Source organism: Meriones unguiculatus, chromosome 20 (genome assembly GCF_030254825.1).
Source record: "Meriones unguiculatus strain TT.TT164.6M chromosome 20, Bangor_MerUng_6.1, whole genome shotgun sequence".
Classification (NCBI taxonomy): Eukaryota; Metazoa; Chordata; class Mammalia; order Rodentia; family Muridae; genus Meriones; species Meriones unguiculatus.
The window spans coordinates 62,079,860-62,098,382 of NC_083367.1; the positions used below are offsets into that span (position 1 = coordinate 62,079,860).

The 18,523-nt window shown below is 46.7% G+C and overlaps 1 protein-coding gene and 1 long non-coding RNA gene across 4 annotated transcripts in view; both read left to right on the forward strand.

The window, feature by feature from the left end:
• Agpat4 (1-acylglycerol-3-phosphate O-acyltransferase 4) overlaps nt 1-18,523 on the forward strand; it is a 97,096-nt gene that overhangs the window by 42,544 nt on the left and 36,029 nt on the right. The gene's annotated exons all lie outside the window — the stretch shown is intronic.
• LOC132649576 (uncharacterized) lies at nt 6,137-9,967 on the forward strand. The gene is made up of 2 exons (XR_009588086.1): nt 6,137-8,264; nt 8,611-9,967. It is a non-coding gene; the product is annotated as an uncharacterized LOC132649576 (long non-coding RNA).

Consider the following 18,523-nt stretch of genomic DNA (forward strand, 5'->3'; position numbering starts at 1 on the left):
TGAGGGCATTGCCCCCAGGTGGCGTGGAGTTCTGTGCAGGCGTAGTGACAGAGGGAAGCAAACCTTTTCTCCCTGTATTTTTGCATACGGAAGTCCTGGAAGGTGAAGTCCTCTAACCAGGCCGCATGCAGTATTGTCCAGATGCTCCTGAATTTTGTATTCTGAGTCTCACCCCAGCTCAGGTCAGCTGTGGTGGTGTTGTTCCCTCCCAGTCACTATGACGCCTCCAGTGAAATGATTTTATTCAACACCGAGCTAATTGCAAAAGTACCCCTCTGGGATAACACCCTTCTGTCCGTTTCGGGGAAAGAAGAATGAACTGACGGTCTGTGCGTGGTTGCTTAGCTTAGTCTATCAAGTGGTAGTGCACTCTGTGTGCTGATAGGTCTGGCTGGCAGTTGACAGCGAATTGAGAGGTCCATAGCTTCATACTGGGATGCTAATTCACAGAGAAGGGGGCAGGGAAGGATCTTGAATTTTAAAGGTGTTTTGTATGTGTGCATGTTTGTGTGGAGAACAAAAGCCGACACCACGCGTCTTTCCTCCCTCACTCTCCACGTTCGTTTTGTTGTGGCGGCGTCTCACTGAACCTGCTGACTTGGCTAAGCTGGCTAGCTAGCCAGCCTCTGGATCCCTTAGTCTCTTCCCCTTCCAGCTGACACCTCCCATTACAGGTGCTTGCTACCCTGCCCAGATTGATTGATTGATTGATTGATTGATTGATTTTCCCAGGCAGGGTTTCTCTGTGTAGCCTTGGCTGTCCTGGACTCACTTTGTAGACCAGGCTGGCCTCGAACTCACAGAGATCTGCCTGCCTCTGCCTCCTCAAGTGCTGGGATTACAGGCGTGTGCCACTGCTCCTACCCAGATTTTTATACGTGGGTTCTGTGTATCTAACTCAGGTCCTCTTTTTGTACAATAAACATGTCTAGGGTTTTTTAAGTTTTTTAAAAAGAATAATATAATTACACCTAGCCTGTTTATTTTGAATAATAATCCATTTGCTCCTACCCTCTCCTCATCCCTGTTCGTGCGTGCATGTATGTGTGTGTGTACATACATGCATGGGGTGTGTATGTGAGTATACAGATGCATGTGTGTTTGCATGAGCATGTATTTCTCCTATGAATCTCTGATCCTTGGTAAAAGATGACTTTACATTCTAAGGAGGGAAATTTACAATATAAAGTTTACAATGAGGTCCACAGAAAAGCCAGCAAATCTGGGAATACAGCCTCCAGAGTGACTAGTATGAGCTGATGCCTGGCTCGAGCAAATTGCCTCTGTGTTGCTATGGTTTGGAAAGAGAGTGTCCCTGTGCGCATTTGTTTTGGCCAGTATTATGCTCCACAGCTGGCTTGGGTTACAGCTTTCAGTTTGGTGTTTTTGGCATAGTCTTGGGAAGCTGATGTTATGTTGCCAGAAAAGAAACCTTAGGGTTCCTACTTACATGGTTTTTTTTGTTGTTTTTTTTTTTTTGTTTGTTTGTTTTTGTTTTTTTGGTCGTATCAGTCTTCTGAGTTGGAGCAAATAGTTTAATATATTTTATAAATTATGTAAAGTATACTGTACGTTTATAAAATTTGCATATGCTAGTGATACATACTTAATTTTTTTAAAGAATGAAAACTATTTAAAGAGCACTGTGCTTAGCCTGTAGCATTTTGTTTTAATACCAGAGATGGAAATTAAATGACTTAATTTGGAGCTAAGTAGAGTAGGTGGAGAGTTCTCATCAGGCCCTGCTCCCTCATAGCAAAACACATTTTTCTGCTTTCCTCCAGTTCACTCTGTCTTGGGTCCTGAGGGCATAGGAGGCATTTCCAACCCTTCCAAGGAGGCTTTCCTCTCTGGACCGATGCCAGGTTTCCGGGAAGGAAAGGGTTGTTGGTGGCAAGAATTCTTCACCTCTCTCATCTTAGGGATGACATCTTCCTGCTGCCTTACCTTGCGCGCTGCAGCAGTCCCCATCCTAGACAGAGTTCATGGCGTGGGACACGCTGAGTGGAATAAGTGTGCCCAGTGTGGGGGGTCCCTTTGGAGGCTGCATGCTGTGGGCTTCCCAGGAGTAGGGGTTCTTAGGATGGAGTTAAGGAAGCCCTATTCTAAACCCTGTGACTCAGTTGCTTACCCTGGGCCTTTGGTTTTGTTTTGTTTTTATTTTTCATTGTGAAACAGGAAAACTCATTTCAACATGCTCTAAAACCAAAAGGGAACGTGAAGGTGGGTTCAAGATATTTCCAACCCGGTCAGACAAGCACGCTATAAGATGGCACGGATCACACAGGCTTTTCAGAGGGCCTTGAGAACCAGGCATGTGTGCAGAGAAAGCTTTTGGCAGGGGAGTGGGGCTGGGGAAAGGGAGTGTGTGGGGGTATGGTGTGCTGAAGGAATGTGGGAGGAGACAGAAGCTGTGGAGCGGAGCCCGGGGCAGATGACCTGGGAGTTGTCAGAGCTGTGTTCCTCTGTTGAAGGACATTCTATGGGAGAAGTACTCCCTCACAGCATTCTCCTAATCTCCTAATCTCTCCTGGAGAAGGCTCCCCCGAAAAAATGAACTCAGAGGACTAGTGATAGAGTCCACCGGGATGAAGCAAAGACCCAGTTCCTTCTCCCTTGCATTCAGTGTAGCCTGGCATGAACATGAAAGGGTTCTTCAACATGGATGCCTTATTCCTAGGCCCTCAAGCCATAAAAATCAGCCTAAGCATGCTTGCAGGATAGAAGGTTGTACCTGCTGCTGCTGTGTCCAAAGGATCCCATTGACTCCTGGAAGGTATTCTCATGATATGTGTAACATGTAGCGTGTAACAAAGGAGTCAGGCTTAGTTCATATGTGTAGGGAATAAAGAGGTTAGGGTAGGAAAGACCCAGGGAGGAAGGTGCTTTGCTTGTGATGGAGTGGGTGTGCAGAGGGATGGACACAGCAAATTACAGCAATGATGTTAAAACTTTGGGAAAAAAAAAAAAAAAGAAGCCCCGAGGCTGTGGCCACTTAACCAAGGCTGCTCTTAGCCCTAGGGGGATGGGCAAGGTGTAGGAAGTGGGCTAATGCTGTCGAGCTCAACATACCTTTCTCTGGTTGTGTCATGTTTGCCCAGAGGGACTGTGGGTTATCTCACCTTGCTCATCTTACTCTCCCTTTGAATATAGAATCTTCTATGAGTTTGACAATACCCAATATTGACTGGCAATACCCAGCCAAACCAGTTAAGGTTGGTCATGTTAACTTTGTTCAGAATGCAGATCTCTACACTTGAACCACTGTCCGCAACTGGACCAAGCTCGGACCATCCTCTGGCCTTGGTGGGTGCTCTTAAGACAAGGACAAGCCATGCTCTGGTAACACAGGCTCTCTAGTGTTAACCTCTCCTCTCCTATTCCTTTTATCGTGTCATGAGATTCTGCCACTGTTCATTCTCTAGAAAGTGGTTTTGGAAGAATTCTCAAGTGATGCTTTTGGTGGGAATGCTCAGAGTGAACACCGAGGCCAGTCACGCCGTGCTTTATAAATATGGCCTTTGTGGGTGTTGCATCAGCCATCAGCTAGGACAAGCAGAAGGAAAAGAGTCACACAAGTTCCACAGCAATTAATAAAAACCGGGTTTCTGTTTCCAGCTCAGTACAGCTGAGTGGTCTGTTTGGAGGGCACTATGCTGTGCTCTTCATCCTGCAGGCTTTGGGTGTGGAAAATTAGTGGTGGGCCCGTGAAGGCGGAAAACCACTTTCATGTAATTTGCATGAGAATAATGTGCGTGTCACCCTGGATGAGATGATGATCTGAGCAGTAAGGTTCTTCCACCAAAGGCGGTTCCTTCCTTCCACAGGTGTGTAACACCGCCGTCTGGGTACGATCTCACTAGAGGACCTGGTTCCTTAACTTCTGGGGTCTCTCTCTGATGTTAAACCACTGCCCCAAGACTTCTGAAACCCACTGATGGTGGATGAAGCATTTCCCTGCTCCTTCCTGCTTACCTCTGATGATGCTCATCTGCATCTGAAAATGCACACTCCAGGGACAGTAGGTTAGGTTAGGGGTGAGGTCCAGACTTGGCAGCTAGTGCCATCCTGGCCCTGGACAGGGTCCCCTTTCCTGTGTGGCTGAGTGAATGAGCAAAGGCCACCCACTACCTCAGGGACCGAGTAAGTGCCCCCATACTACACACTAACTTTAACCCTGAAGGTGTGCTTTTACTTAGCCTTTGGGGTATGGGAAGACCAGGATTATTTTATTGAATCCCACTGCTTTGCAAGTGATCATGATTTAATGAACTCAGAGCTGTATGGTGAGAACTCATCCAGCTGTAGCCATGAAACCAATTGTAACACATAGGAAGAAAACACAGAGTTGCATTGTTAATTTCTTCATATCAGAGGCATGAGATTAGGAAGTCCCACAGAAAGAAAAATGACTAGGGTTGGGTCTGTGACTCATTTGACAGAGTACTTGTTTAATGTGCCCCCAAACCCTGGGTTTGATTCCTAATGCCACAAAGACCACATGTGGTAGCCCACAACTATACTCTGTGTGAGGGAGGTAGAGGGAGGAAGACAGAAGTTCAGGGTCATCCTGGCTGCTTTGGAAGTTTGAAGCAAGCTAAGACCCAATCTTAAGAGGAAAAAATAAGCAAGTGACCAGGCTGAACAAGGCAGAGAAGGCTTCAAGAGGGGCATGTCATTGGCCAGCCTTGAGAGAGGAAGGCAAAAGTAAGTTGTCCACATGTTAGTGGTGTGGGCCTGAAAGCCAGCTAAGTCCAACCAAAGTCAGGGACTTATAAACCCTCACTATAGGCAGAGAGTCAGTCTATAGCATTCCTTGGTCACAGGAACAGGGCCCTGGCAGATGCCACATACTGAGACTGTGCTCTGGATTCTGTCCTCTAAAGATGGCCTCTCTTCCGGAAGCCTGGCTGCCAGCACCTCCCTGTTATCTGTGTCTTCTTTTCTGCTACCAGCAAGGTCAAGGCCCCCAACTCAAATACCTGGACTGGTCTGTATAGCAGCCTTGACTTCACATCCGAATGTGAAGTCAGACTCGCTGCTAAAATGTCAGGGATTTTCGAGGTCAGTTATCAGACATTACAGACACATGATAAGCTATTTCATGAAACCACATCACTACCCAGGTAGTTGACTAGGTTGTGCTACCGTCTGCATGCTAAAAGTTAGCCGTCTTTTCCCAACTTCCCAATCAGTGATTTCCTTTTGATAGTTGGCTATCTACCATGATGGAAAATATGGAAATTGGCAAAGTTATTTTGATGGAGACCATTGATTGTCAACTTGACGGAAATCTAGAATCACCTGGGAGACACACCTTTGAGCATGTGTGTTAGGGGGTTTCTAAATTGGGTTCCTTGAGACGGGAAGACCCACCCAGGACAGCACCATCCTATAGGCAAGGGTCCTAGACCGAGAAGAAAAGAAAAAGCAAGCTTAATATCACCACTTATCACTATGGATACAATGTCTCTGATGGACAACGCCCTCAAACTATGAGTAGAAATAAACTCTTCCTTAAGTTACTTTTGGGCACTGGAGAGAGAGCTCAGTGGTTAAGAGTGCCAGCTACTCTTCCGAAGGACCTGGGTTCGATTCCCAGCACCCACATGGCAGCTCACAGCTGTCTGCAGCACCAACTCTAGGGGACCTGACAGCCTTGCACAGACATGCAGGCAGAACACCCAGCATGAAAAGTAAATAAATTTTAAAAAATTAGGTTGCTTTTGTCAGGTCTTTATCACATGATGAAAAAAGTAACTAATATAGTTATAAATCAGGTGCCTTTCGCCTTTGGCCAAGTCTCCCCAGCCAGAGATTAACTGATTCCCAGTAGAGTTCTGTGTGCTGGCCTAGTGAAAAGTATCAGCCCTATGGTAATCTGGACATGCGGTTCTCTTACAAAAAGCAAAGGGTCTAGAACTGATCTGAGACCCCAGCCATCACAGAGCACAGCTGAGGTGAGAGAGGGGACACACGAGTGCCTTTGCAGATCTCAGTAGAACATGGGTGCTCTGTACAAGAAGTGGGTTGGAAGCAGAGGACCTAAGATGATACAGGGACCCTGCCCTCAACCCAGCTGTGGTCTTGTGGGAGAGCAGTCCCCTGGCTGAGGGGCTATGACTGTGAGCACCACTCGAGCATTTGAGGACTGTAGCAGAGCCGACCACAGAGGCCCTTATTGTGTGCATCTGCAGAGCAGCCGTGGAGAAGGCTGGGCTGTCTTAATTTTATCCCAGGGCTTAGGTCTCAGGTGTTTAAATGAGTCATTTTGCTTTCTGGATAATGCCTTCACTGAGATGCTTATGACGGTCCTGGGCATGTGATTGTGCTGTGCAACTTCTACCTGGACAGCCAGTCCCTTAAACAGAAGGTGAACACTACCTACCCCTGTCCAACTAGAAGAGACCATGATCAGTGGGACAAACCACCACGATAACATCCACACCTTTCAGCTGGGTTGCCGTAAGCAGAGCTGGACCTCAGGGTGAAGGAAAAGACGCTTAACAACACAGCCGTTGGCTTTGATCCATCCTGCGCTGGCTCTTCACCTGATGACCAAGCACGCTCAAACAATGGAATGACCTTGCAATCCTTTCCGTAGACACATGACGAGCACCCACCGTCAGCACGTATGGGCATCGTGATTAAGCGCTGGACCCAGAGATGACTGGAGCCATGTCTGTCTTGTGGCTACAATTCCCAGTCTCGACATTAGGCTTTGGCTTGCAAACAGGAGGGCCACCCTGTCTTGTCTTTTCCATATCCCACACCTGATCCTAGTCCGTATCTCCTGACAGCATTCGTCATTATTTTCTCTGCTCTCTGCAATGTCACATGGCAGAGACAGACCAGAGTGAGGATTTGCCTTAAAAGAAACAGTGCAAGGGGTGGACAAGCCTGAAGACTAAGCGAAACGCGGGAAGGGTGTCAGCAGGAGGGAAGGAAGAGGTGAAGCAAAGCCTCGTGTAGGAAGGAAGACTGTACTAGGTAGTAAGAGCACTGGACCACGGGAAAATAAACATGGGAGAGCATCATGCCGCGTGTTTATTTTGGAGCTTCCCTACCTGAAGCGTTAAGGAAGGGGTGGCAGTGTGTGCAAGTCATTCCTTACGCTGATGAAACTCGGGGTAGCAATTGGAGAAGGCAGAGCGGAGCTTGCTGCTAAGGAGCCGGGGGATGCTGCCTCGAGAGCGCTGGCCCCTTGCATCAGTCATCTGTTCATTTATTCGCACCCAGCCCCACGGGGAATTCAGGACTCTGAAAAAGAGACATCGCCAACTTGTATTTGTGTCTAAACTTGTCACAGCCTTCTTTGTTAGGCCATGAAGGAGCCGCCTTGTCAAGTTAGGAGGGAGGGAGCCCTTGGCAGCCTCTGGAGTTTGGCCCTTGTTGAATGGCAATTTTTGTTTGTTTTCTTTAATCTCTTTCAACTGGCTGCAGAGCAGCAGAAAGAGGCACGCGTGTCTGAGCCCAGGCAGCTTCCAGCTCCTGGGCAGAGAACAGCCAGTGGCCCTTCAAGGGTGGTGGTGGTGGAGAAATGTGAAAAAGCTTTGCTTGCGAACACAGGCTGATGAGATCTGTTCACTCAGTGTGTCGTGCGGCTCGGTAGGCACGGCTTAGGTAGGCCTTTCTGTCTAGAAAGGAGAAATGATTGTAGCCTGGGGACTCTGCTGGGACTTTTGACTCTTGAGCTACCAACTTGAGTCATGGGGTTTGGCTTATTTTAATATTTGGAGCTGAAGTTTTAGTATGTAGTCTTACAGTGATGGACTCAAATATGCCATCCTCCTCTCTCAGCCTTCCTCACCCCAAACTGCTGGGAGTAGAGGCATGTGCCACCACCTCAGGCTTGTTTTTTGGTTGTTGTTGGTGGTTTTTTTGTTGTTTTGTTGTTGTTGTTTTGAGTACTAGAGAGACCACTGTATCAGGTGGTTCAAGCCAGCAGACCTTAGATGTAAAAGAATTTTGGTATTCCAGGATGAACAGACTGGAATGTCTGCAAATTTAAAGCACACATAGAGTAAGCAGAGCTGGACCAGGGCAGTGCTCACGCTGAGCAACCAGACTGTTAGAGCCAGATACTGCAATCACTGGTGTGAACATGACCTGAGCCACCTCAGGACTGAAGGCAGCAGAGATGGAGCAGGCTGAGGGTTCTGGGAGCCTGAGGTCCAGCTTAAATTGCCCACTGGGTTTTGGCAAACTCTGCAACCCGCAGAAAGACAGAAGCTGCCTGCAAACTGATCAACTTTAGAAACTTGGTAAGCGGTTGTAAGTGGGAGCGGGGTCATCAGTTAAATAGAATAATTAGTGTCTCTTGCCACCTTGGGAAGAGTCGTTGTGTAATGAGCTTTAGAACTGTACTCCAGCCTGTGGAGATGAGAAGTGGCTGGCCAGTCCCTTTGGAAGATTTAATCAGTATTTAAGTATGGTAGGAGCAGCAGGAAACAGTGTCAAGCTTGTTTTCCTTTTTGGAAACTAGGGACCTTGTCGCCGTTATCTGAGCCCTGCCCAGCCACTGCTGCAGGACAGGTATAGAGGCCACCCTGTGTTCTGAAGCGCCTCTTTTCAGGCACTGATGGTATGTGTGTGCATGTGCTTCTCTAGGTAAACATGCTGCAGGCAGGCAGCTCCCAACTGATGTCCAGGGAGGCATGAGAGACCGAGGGAGAGAGCTCAGGATTCAGCTTTCTGCAGGCAGATGGAACTGACGACTGGAAGGACCCAGACCAGACCAGACGGGCTCTACAGTTCTTCGTGCTGTGTTGACCCAGCCAAAACAAAGAAACAAAAAACCTTATTTTGTCGTTACTTCTTAACTATAATTTCGCTACTGTTGTAGATCATAATGTGACTATCTGATATACAGGATATCTGATATGCAGCCCCCAAAGGGGTCTCTAACCACAGGTTGAGAACCCCTTTCCTATAGGCTGGGGAACTGCTAGCTTATTAGGCTGTGACTCAGACTTTCTCTAATTTACATGGCCAAAATAAACTAGGCAGAGCTCCCTGGCTGTGGCCTGCCCTGCCTTGCTTTAACTCTTCCTAGCCCTGAGCTTTCAATCTCAGTTCTGCTGGTTGCAAGTGCCCCCCCTCCCCCACCACATGCCCCCTTCCCTCGTGTGCCCCAGCCTTGGTGCAGATGCAGATTGAGCTGAGAGGAAACCAAGAGCCTCAGCTTCCCTCTGTGTTAGCTGCATGGGTGAAACCTGTCCCTGGGGCTGGGATCTTTACTCTGTAACGAGTGGTACCTCAGCCCTTTCGCTAGTCCTGCGGTCCACATTGCATCACAGGGAGGAGGAAGCAGACCTTGGGGGCAGTCTTTGGGTTTCTATTCCTCTTTTTTGGGGGAGAGAGAGGGGGCAATATAACTTGTGAGTGCTGGGATTACAAGTGTGAGTGCCAAATCTCTGGGATTCTGCTTGCATAGCTCCTTGCACATGGCTGAGTCCTACTTTGATAAAGAATGTGTCCCATCCAGGGGCCAGGGCAGCCGCTCGCTGGTCTACTGGATAGAAGCCCAGCTTTCCCTGATTGGGTTCTATTTCCATTTCTGTTGTCTTGAGTCACTTCCCCTCCTTCACAGGAGGCCATGCTATGGTCTGGGGATTCCCTCAAGGGTGTGTCCATCCTGTACTCAGATTGGCCAGTGGTGGGGATGACAGCATCATCCCCTCCTGTCATGAACAGTTCCTTCCTATTGGCTGGCTACACATTTCATCCTATCTCCTGCCTCAGTGGTTGCAAATTGTGAATGAATGAATGAATGAATGAATGAATGAATCACAAATTACATTTTATTGTGCCTTATGTAAATATTTGGGAAAGTATTATTTAAGGATTCTTTATAAATATTATTTACTTGGCTTCCTTTTGAATACATTTACTTTTCCATTTCTTTTTCTTAATTTTACTTTTCTGCATCTGTATCTGGACCAATAAATAGGCCCTGAAAATCTAAGTTCTGAATTGTATTTATTTTCTTTTTTTTTTTTTCAACTAAGGAACTCACCGCAAACATTTTGTATGTGTGTGTTGTTGTTTAAGTGGATTCATATTGGACCTAGGGAGATGGGGTAATCATGTGGCTCACTGAGTTTGTCTTAAGTGTAAGCCTGGAGGTGTTGCTAGAGTCTAGTGACTGTGTGTGGCCCCTGTGCTCCTTAATATCATATTTAACAAGAAAGGACCGAAGACAAAGGAATGGGTTGATCTTAGTGCCTACACTGGCATTATTATCGTGATTTTCAACTTTTTATTTATTTAATTTTTAATTTTATCTATGTCTGTATCCGTATGAGTGTCCATGTGAGTGTGTGTGTTTGTCTATGTGTGTGTGTACTCATACCAGACTGTATACATGGGGTCAGACGGCAGCTTGAAGTCACTTCTACCCTTTTGGGCACTAGGGCAGGAACTCAGGTCTCTGGGCTTGTTGGCAAGCTCCTTTATCTGCTGAGCCATCTTGAGAGCCTCTCAGTTTCTTCAACTCTTACAATGGCCTTTTCCCTTTAATCCTTTTTTATTTGTTTGTTTGCTTTTGTTTTTCAAGATAGGGTTTCCCTGTGTAACAGCGCCCTTGGCTGTCTTGGACTTACTCTGTAGACCAGGCTGGCCTGGAACTCAGAGATTTACCTGTCTCTGCCTCCTGAGAACTGGGGCTAAAGGTGTGCACTCCAGTGTCCGGCTCTTTAATCTGGTTTTTTGTTTGTTTTGTGTGTGTTTTTAAATTAATTTCCCTTCAATTTGATGGTATAACCTATCAGTAGGGTATTTTATGCTGTCTTGTCTTTTTCTTTTTCTTTTCCTTTTACCATAAAAGTCATAAAAGTTCTGTTGCTACCTAAAGCTGTGTTTTGCTTGTCAATGCTGTAGAGAGAAACTCCCTTAGTACATTCACAGTCTGGGCCAACACTCTACTCAGCTATGTCCATAGCCTTGCAAGTAGGTATTTGCCTAGCTGCTCTTCCAATAGCTGGCTGTTCCGAGGAGAGGCAAGTGCTGCTTTTGAAACTGTCCCTGGAGACGGGCTTGCTGTTGGCTGTGTACCCCCGGTGGTGGTACTCTTCCTGGGTATGATGGTTAGTAGTAGCTGTCAACTAGACAGAGCCTAGGAGATAAGCCTCACACCGCTGTGAGGGGTTCCCTAGAGTCTTGGACTGAATGAAAAAGGAAAAGCAAGCTGCGCATGCACAACCACCTCTCTCTACTTCCTGACCGTAGATGCAATGATTCTGATGCCATGACTTCCCCACCACCATGGACAATCACCTAGAACTGTGAGCCAGAAGAAGCCCCTCCTCACTCAAGTTACTTTTGCTTGGTTGTTTGTCACAGCAATGAGATGATACAAACAGTGATTGCCTTAGCTCGGTGAGGTACTGGTGAGCTTCGGTACTGCTCAGGTCTGATGCAGGGAGAGAGTGTTCTAAGCTCAGTGTCAGTGCAGGCACTCTGGGCTCCATTGTTGACTTTCCTGTCAAGCTTGGCACAGGGCCCAAGCTCAGCAGGACACACATCTCAATGCCTGCAATGGGGCGGCCAGGAGGCACCGGGGTGGAGGTGCAAAGCATGGGTTTGGAATCAGTTTTGCCCACGGGGTTCTGAGTCCTGTGATTCTGGCCAAGCCGGTATTGCTATGCCTCTTAAGCTTTGCAGAGTGAGTGGCACAGAGGGGCTGTCTACTTCCTCTGCCCTGTCACCACTGGTGACCTGAGGTCCTGTTCATTTGTGGTTTGAAGGTTGCTTAATCCATGGTGCCACCAAGTTGTTTTTAATGCAATCTCCTTGCTAACTTGATAGTAATTCTGATTTGTCTTTTTTAAACCACAATTGGAATTACCCTAATAGTTGACCTAAGAAATCAGTGGGCCAAAGGGGTCAGAACTATCCGAGCTTTGATTTCCCCAGCAGTTGTTGCGTTAGCCACTTTTCTTCTTGTTGCAAGAAAGTGCCTGCCAGATACAGCTTCAGGAAGGAAAGGTGTGTGTTGGCCCTCAGTTCAAGGGCATAGTGGACCATGGAGGAGAAGTCATGGCAGCAGGAGCATGGCATCCACAGTCAGGAATAAAGGAGGCATGGATGTTCAGCTCACTGCCTCTTTGCTCATTTGTTGAGGAGTCTGGCCCATGCAACTGGGTTGTCCACATTTATGCTGGGTCTTTCCACCCCAGTGGAAACCAGAAACTGCCTCAGTGCTATGTATGCCCAGAGGTTTGTGTCCAAGGCAATTGCTGATCCTGTCAAGCTGACCATTGCTAATGGCCATCGCCTGTGTTTAGGCTGGGAGGGGAACATACTTGTTGCCTCTGTTAGCTACTCATTGGGGAGTGGCTCCTCCACACTTCGCACCAGGGCATATGAGTTCCGCCCTGCTTCTGATGATAGACAACTGTAGATCAGTCTTGATTGACACTTTGTTTTTCCTTTTAAGCTTTAATTAGCATTTATAAACTTTCAGGGAGTTCAACGTAATCATGAGATAATGGGATAATGAGAAAGCGAGCCCTTTTTAGATAATTGTCTTCAGCTGAAGGACAGATGTCAGACTTCGAGGGGGGGCAGTTACGTAGGAACTGGATTATTTATTTACCTTCAAAGGAGGAACTGGTTATACAGTAAATGGTATGAATACTACCTGGAATATTATCAAAACCCCCAAAATAACAAGTCACTAAACAAATTGAAAAGCATTTTGAAAGCTCACTGATAAAGAGCAAGGTGTTTTGAAAGTTCACTGATGAAAAATTTTTATCCAGACCAACTCCAGGACCGTCTCTCCAAATCTCAGACATATTTGATGTATGCACTGTACTGAAACACAAAGATAAGCCAGTGATGAATGGACACATAATCTCTTAAGTATTTAATGCCTAGAGATTTAATGTATTCCATTTGTCTGAATGTAAGTTAAGATTTGCAAACATGTTCCTGACTGTGTGTTTAGATTTGCGAAGGTCAAGTCCACTCAAGAGGCCCATGTTGTAACAACCTAGAGTCAGCATTAATCCCGAGTGTCTCTGGATGGAGGTCACAGCCACTTTTATAATCACTGTGACTATTTGTTTATGCTAATGCTATGCAAGTGCTTCTGTTGCAGCAGCAGAGTCCCTGATAAATGTTTTCCTTGTGAGTTTAGAAGGCCTGAAGAGGGTCAGGGTGAAATAAAGCAGCTCTTCAGAGGGTGTGGAGATGGGTGCTACTAGTGGTCAGTAGTTAACTCTACTGCAGAGCTTCAAACTAGTAGACCTCAAGAGCTGTAGCCAAAGAAAACCTATGCAGCCAAAATCCCACCACATCTGATGCATTCATTATTCATTCAGTGAACGTGTTAAGTAGTTATCACATGCAAAGCCCTGTGCTATTCATTGGCTTTGATACATTGAGTAAGGTACTGCAGAATGTCCTGACGACTCATTATCTAACAATTTAAAATGTGTGTTGGGGTCAAGGCAGTCAAGGGCATGAATAGACAATGGGGAATGTGTTCCAGTCATTAACTGCTGTGTAACAAATTAGCTTTGCACCTGAGTTGCTGAAAGCAAGCATTCATTCTGTCCTTGGATTCTGTGAGCCTGGAACAGGAGTATGGCCCTCTGGAGTCTTCTCTGGTTTTCACTGGCAGATTCTACAGCTGGGGAGCAGGAATCAAGGGAGATGTCTTTATTCACATGCCTGGCAACTGATGATGGCTACCTGTTGGGGCCTCACCTGGCCTCTTAAGAGAACACTTTCTCTGCGAAGCACCATCAAGGCGGTGGGCTTTTTAGTGCCGGTGTCTGAGCTCAGGGGCAGAGGACCGCTACCTTATGGCCTGTCTTGAAAGTAGACCATCAGGAGTCAAAGGGATGGCTCAGCAGGCCACGTGCTCGGTGCCCAGGCACCCATGTTAAATGCAGGCACAGCAGTACGAGTGTATAAAAGCAGAACTGCCGGGGCCAAGACGGGTGCATCCCAGGGCCTCACTGATGAGCAAGGCTAGGTTCATTGGAGACATTGTCCAAAAAATAAGATGGAGGTGATAGATGCAGATCCTGGACATCCACCTCTGGCTTCCAGTCATGCTGCACATCAAATTCCTCTCCGCCCATACATACCTACACACATACACATTACATATACACGCACATGCGCACCCATGGCCATGTATCACTTCCACCACTTCCTCCTGGTTACAGGCAAATTAGTTGTCCTCCCAGGTTAATTCTCTCTCTTGATGAAGGAATAGCTGTGTTCTAGAGAAGCACAGGGAATCTACAATGCTACTACCAACATTTTTGTAGAGTGTAATGTATTGAGGACGATCATTAAAAATATCTCAGATAGTTTTTCTTGTAATAAATATAACCTATTGGTTATAGGAAGGACTTAGTGTCTTCCATTCAGTTAAGCGGACTGAGGGTGAGTTCCAAGGGAGAGCCATTAAAGCATAGCTTCTGTCTCCCCCTTCTCTGTCATCTTTCTCTCTCTCACTTATTTTATGTGTCCGTTTGTCTGCATGTATGTGTGTGCACTGTGTGTGTGCCTGGGGAAGCAGGGGAAGGTCTTAGGTCTCCCGGAACTGGAGTTACAGACATTGAGGCGCCGTGTGGCTGCTGGGACCTGAACCTGGGATCTCTTGAAGAACAAGTGCTCTTAACCACTGAGCCACCCTCCCGCCCCTTTTTCTTTCATTCTTGAGGAAGCCTACTAACAAGACTTTCACTTCCGAGCAGCCCTCAGAGAGAAGCCTTGGGAGGAAGGGGGTGTTAAGATCGGCAGCTGGCCATCGGCCTCAGTCAACTGCAGCTGCCATCTCTGAGCACATTGGCCCAGGAGACCCCATGCCAGAACCCCAGTGCTGAGCCGTGCCACATCTGAATTCTTGACCTTCAGCTGCTGTCAGGGGTATCTAGTACTCACTGTTGCTCTGAGGCATTTATGTTCAGCAGTAGGCAGTGGATGTGTGGCATTATAGTGGCATTACAGCATGGAGGAGTGTGTCCATTCACACATAAGATGCACATAAGAGCATCAGAACATGACAACATCACAAGTAGAAAAATAATCAGGGAGAAATAATGGCCAAAGCCTAGATTATTGCCCATTTGATGGGGCTTCCTCCTGGTTAGGTTGGAGACTGACTAGACTCATTTAAAAGATGAGGCCTTGTCCCGTCCTTTGGGACACAGTGATCCCCACCCTGCAGCTGCCCTTTAGGTCAGCCTGGCCATCACCATGGAACTACATTAAAAAAAAAATGGAGAGTCAGTGGGGGGGATGGCCTCACTGGCCAACTGCTTGGACATAATTTGGTCTGTGGAACCCGCATGAAGAATCTGGATGTTGGTATGTGACTAAAATGCATCACTGAGGAGGTGGAGATAGATGGATCCCCAGGGCGTGCTGGGCAGCTAGCAAACCCCAGGTTTTGGTGAGAGACCCTGTCTCAAGTAGTAAGGGAGATAGTGCCCTGAGGACAGCCTCTGACCACCATATGCACAGGCACATGAACCTGCATACACAGGTACCTGCATAGACTTACACGTCTGTATAATACACACCAACACAAAATGCAGAGTCTCAGGCCATTGCCCCTGACCCAAGGCTCTGCTCGCTAGCATGGCCCATGCCTACAGGGCATGTTCTGATTTGAAAAGCCCCCTCTGAGGGCAGAGTTCCAGGTACCTTCCAAGAAGTTCCTGCTTGGGGAATTGAGATAACAGCCTTAAAGCCAGAGGTGACTGACTAATAAAAGAGGCAGAAAACCCAACATTTCTCCTGGTTTTTATAAATGACTTTCTTTCTTCTGCATTCTATTTTTAACCTGAGGTGTTCTTTGAATGAAAATAAGACTTAAAAAAAAAAAAAAAGAAGCCAGTCAGCTCTATAATTTTCTTTTCTTCAGATACTTTAACATTTCCCCAGGGACCGTAGCACTCATTAATCCAGTCCCAGGGAAAATTGTCATTTGTCATTAATGACGTCTTAACCTTCGCCTTATCTGATTAGGTGCAGAATTAAGACTATTAGACAAGCCTCAGTCCCCACCCCCAACCCAGCCCATTTTCTCCAGAAAGGACCTGCATCATCAATACCATCAAGCCAGAGCAGATCAATGGAGTGAGATTTCCTTGTCACACAGCTCAATTGTGATGGCTTCGTCTCTAGCTGCTGGCCAGGTGGCCGAAATCTTGACGCTTCCTACAGCAGCTGATAGAGAAATCTCTCAGCTCAGTCTGGGCTCACCCCTGCTGTCTGTGTAGTCTCCAGCATCCTGGGCACAAACATTGTTTTGGTGCCTTTCGTAAGCTGTACTGTGGCAGGGAATGGCTGTTCTGTGCTTGTGAGTCTAGACAATCAGAAAGTATAGGATGTGAAGGTATGGTATAGTGGTAGAGCACTTGTCTAGCTTGCACAAAGCCATGGGTTCAATCCTAAGCACCAAAAGGGCCAGAAAAAAAAATAACCCTCTAAGAGGTTAGAGCTGTCTGATGGCCATGTGCCAAATGGACCAGATTGCTTCAGGAATGCCTGGATCCCCCTTGGATGAAAACGCAGAGTCTGTGCGTGGCCCATTACCTGGAACAAGTGAAGGATGTATTCCTGTGGTCCAAGCCACCATCCACATGTTTGGGTTCTCCAGTATTTGGGCCAGATTGGTTAGACACTGGGACAAACCTCTCACTGATAATTAGGGCCTTGCCACAGATGTCTGGAGATAAAACGGTATGTTGTTTAAGATAAAACTCTTTTAGGTCTAGACAGCCTACTTCGTTATCTTTTGGCGTGTAAGCCCCTTTCTGTCGGGTTGTTTGGCACACAGAGTTCCACTTAAAATATTAATAACACCCATTGAACGCATTCAGTACCAGCGATAAGTATGTCAGCATTTGCTCTCTCTGCTTGTCTACCAGGCTTCCCATCAAAAGAGCACGTGGCTTTGCTCATCTGCCTGGGTCCTTACTGAAGGACTGGAGCGAGCTTTAAGTTTTCCCATTTGCCTTCTGCCCTTCCTTCTCTCCTTCTGCCCCCCCCCCCACTCTCATCCTCATGCTGGATTTACTTTTTGAGAAATATGCTTCAGCATCTTTTCCTGTTTCCCATTCTCCATCCTCCTCTTGCTATGGCCATGCTGAAGGGAGACTTTTAAAATGTAAACTAGCATTGTTCCGGAAGTCCAAAGACTATAAAGTCTTTATATAGAGTTAGTGCTCTGGTGGGATAGGGTAAGGGAAGTGAGGAGGCAGGAATGCAACTCAGACAATTTCTCTAGCTGGGATGACGGACCTGGCCCTCATTCCCTACCTCCCTCTCAGCCTGCTACTCATGTGAGCTCTCTATCATCCAGGCTTTTAAAAGCATCAGTGTTGTGTGTTTACTGGTGTGCACAAATAGACCCCTTTGTAGCAGCACCCACGTTAGCATTTGGTTTAGTCACTGGGTACTGTAGCCCAGCCAACTAGAAGTCTCAGTCAGTTGCCATTGCACCAACCAGAAAGAAAGAAAGAAAGAGAGAGAGAGAAAGAGAAAGAGAGAGAAAAAGAGAGAAAGAGAGAGAGAGAGAAAAGAAAAGAAAAGAAGAAGAAAGAAAGAAAGAAAAAAGAAAGAAAGAAAAAAGGAAAGAAAGAAGAAAGAAAGAAAGAAAGAAAGAAAGAAAGAGAAAAAAAAAAAAAAGAAAGAACTTTGTAGTTCTAGAAACTACAAGAAACCACTTGTAGTTTCTACCCTGACCATTGGCCACACTGGCCTATGCTTTAGCCAAAGAAAGAACTAATAGTTCGTGCCCTGGAGGGGAGGGCGTGACCTGGAGAGGTGCTGGTGAGGTAAGGGCGTGTGCTTGCTGAGCATATTCATGGGGCTGTGCAGCAGCTCTTCTGTACCTCTGGAAGCCAGAACAACGTTGCATTATGTCATCTCTCTAGGAAAGACCAAGAGGCCAGTCATTGCTCTGTAATTAGCAAGCTGGAGTCCTCTGAAAACCTGTGTTAGGCTTGTCTGTTTCATGCAGATGTTTTCTAATAGGCCAGTGACAAATGCTTAGACTTAATGGAGATAATCTTTCCCAAGGGCACACTGTGGCATGGATTTCTCTTAGGCTGTCAGGATAGGGTTCTGAATTAGTGGCGATTCTGGTGTATGTTCCTTTAAGGGTTTTCTAGAGAGAGTTCAAATATGGAATCTGGATAATAGAAACAAGTTATTTTTCCCTTCAAGCTATGCTCTCATATTCATTAGAATAAAAACAACCAAGGTCAGTCCCCAGCTTAACATTTACACACTTGGCTAAAGAGAAGGGGTGAAATGGAGTCCATAAAGCAGAAGATGTTTTAGGCACTATCCCATGACAGATGGAGAGATGGAGGCAGCTTGGGGTTAAGTAACTCCTTAAAGGTATCACAAGTAGTAGGTGGGTGGGGGCAGTACACAAGCGAAGAGTGAGGGTGCAGCTAACTGAACCCTAGAGGGAGGGTGCCCTATGTCTCATCCTTGTGGTGGCCGGCAGCCATAAGGCAGGTTTACTGTGGCAGCATGACTG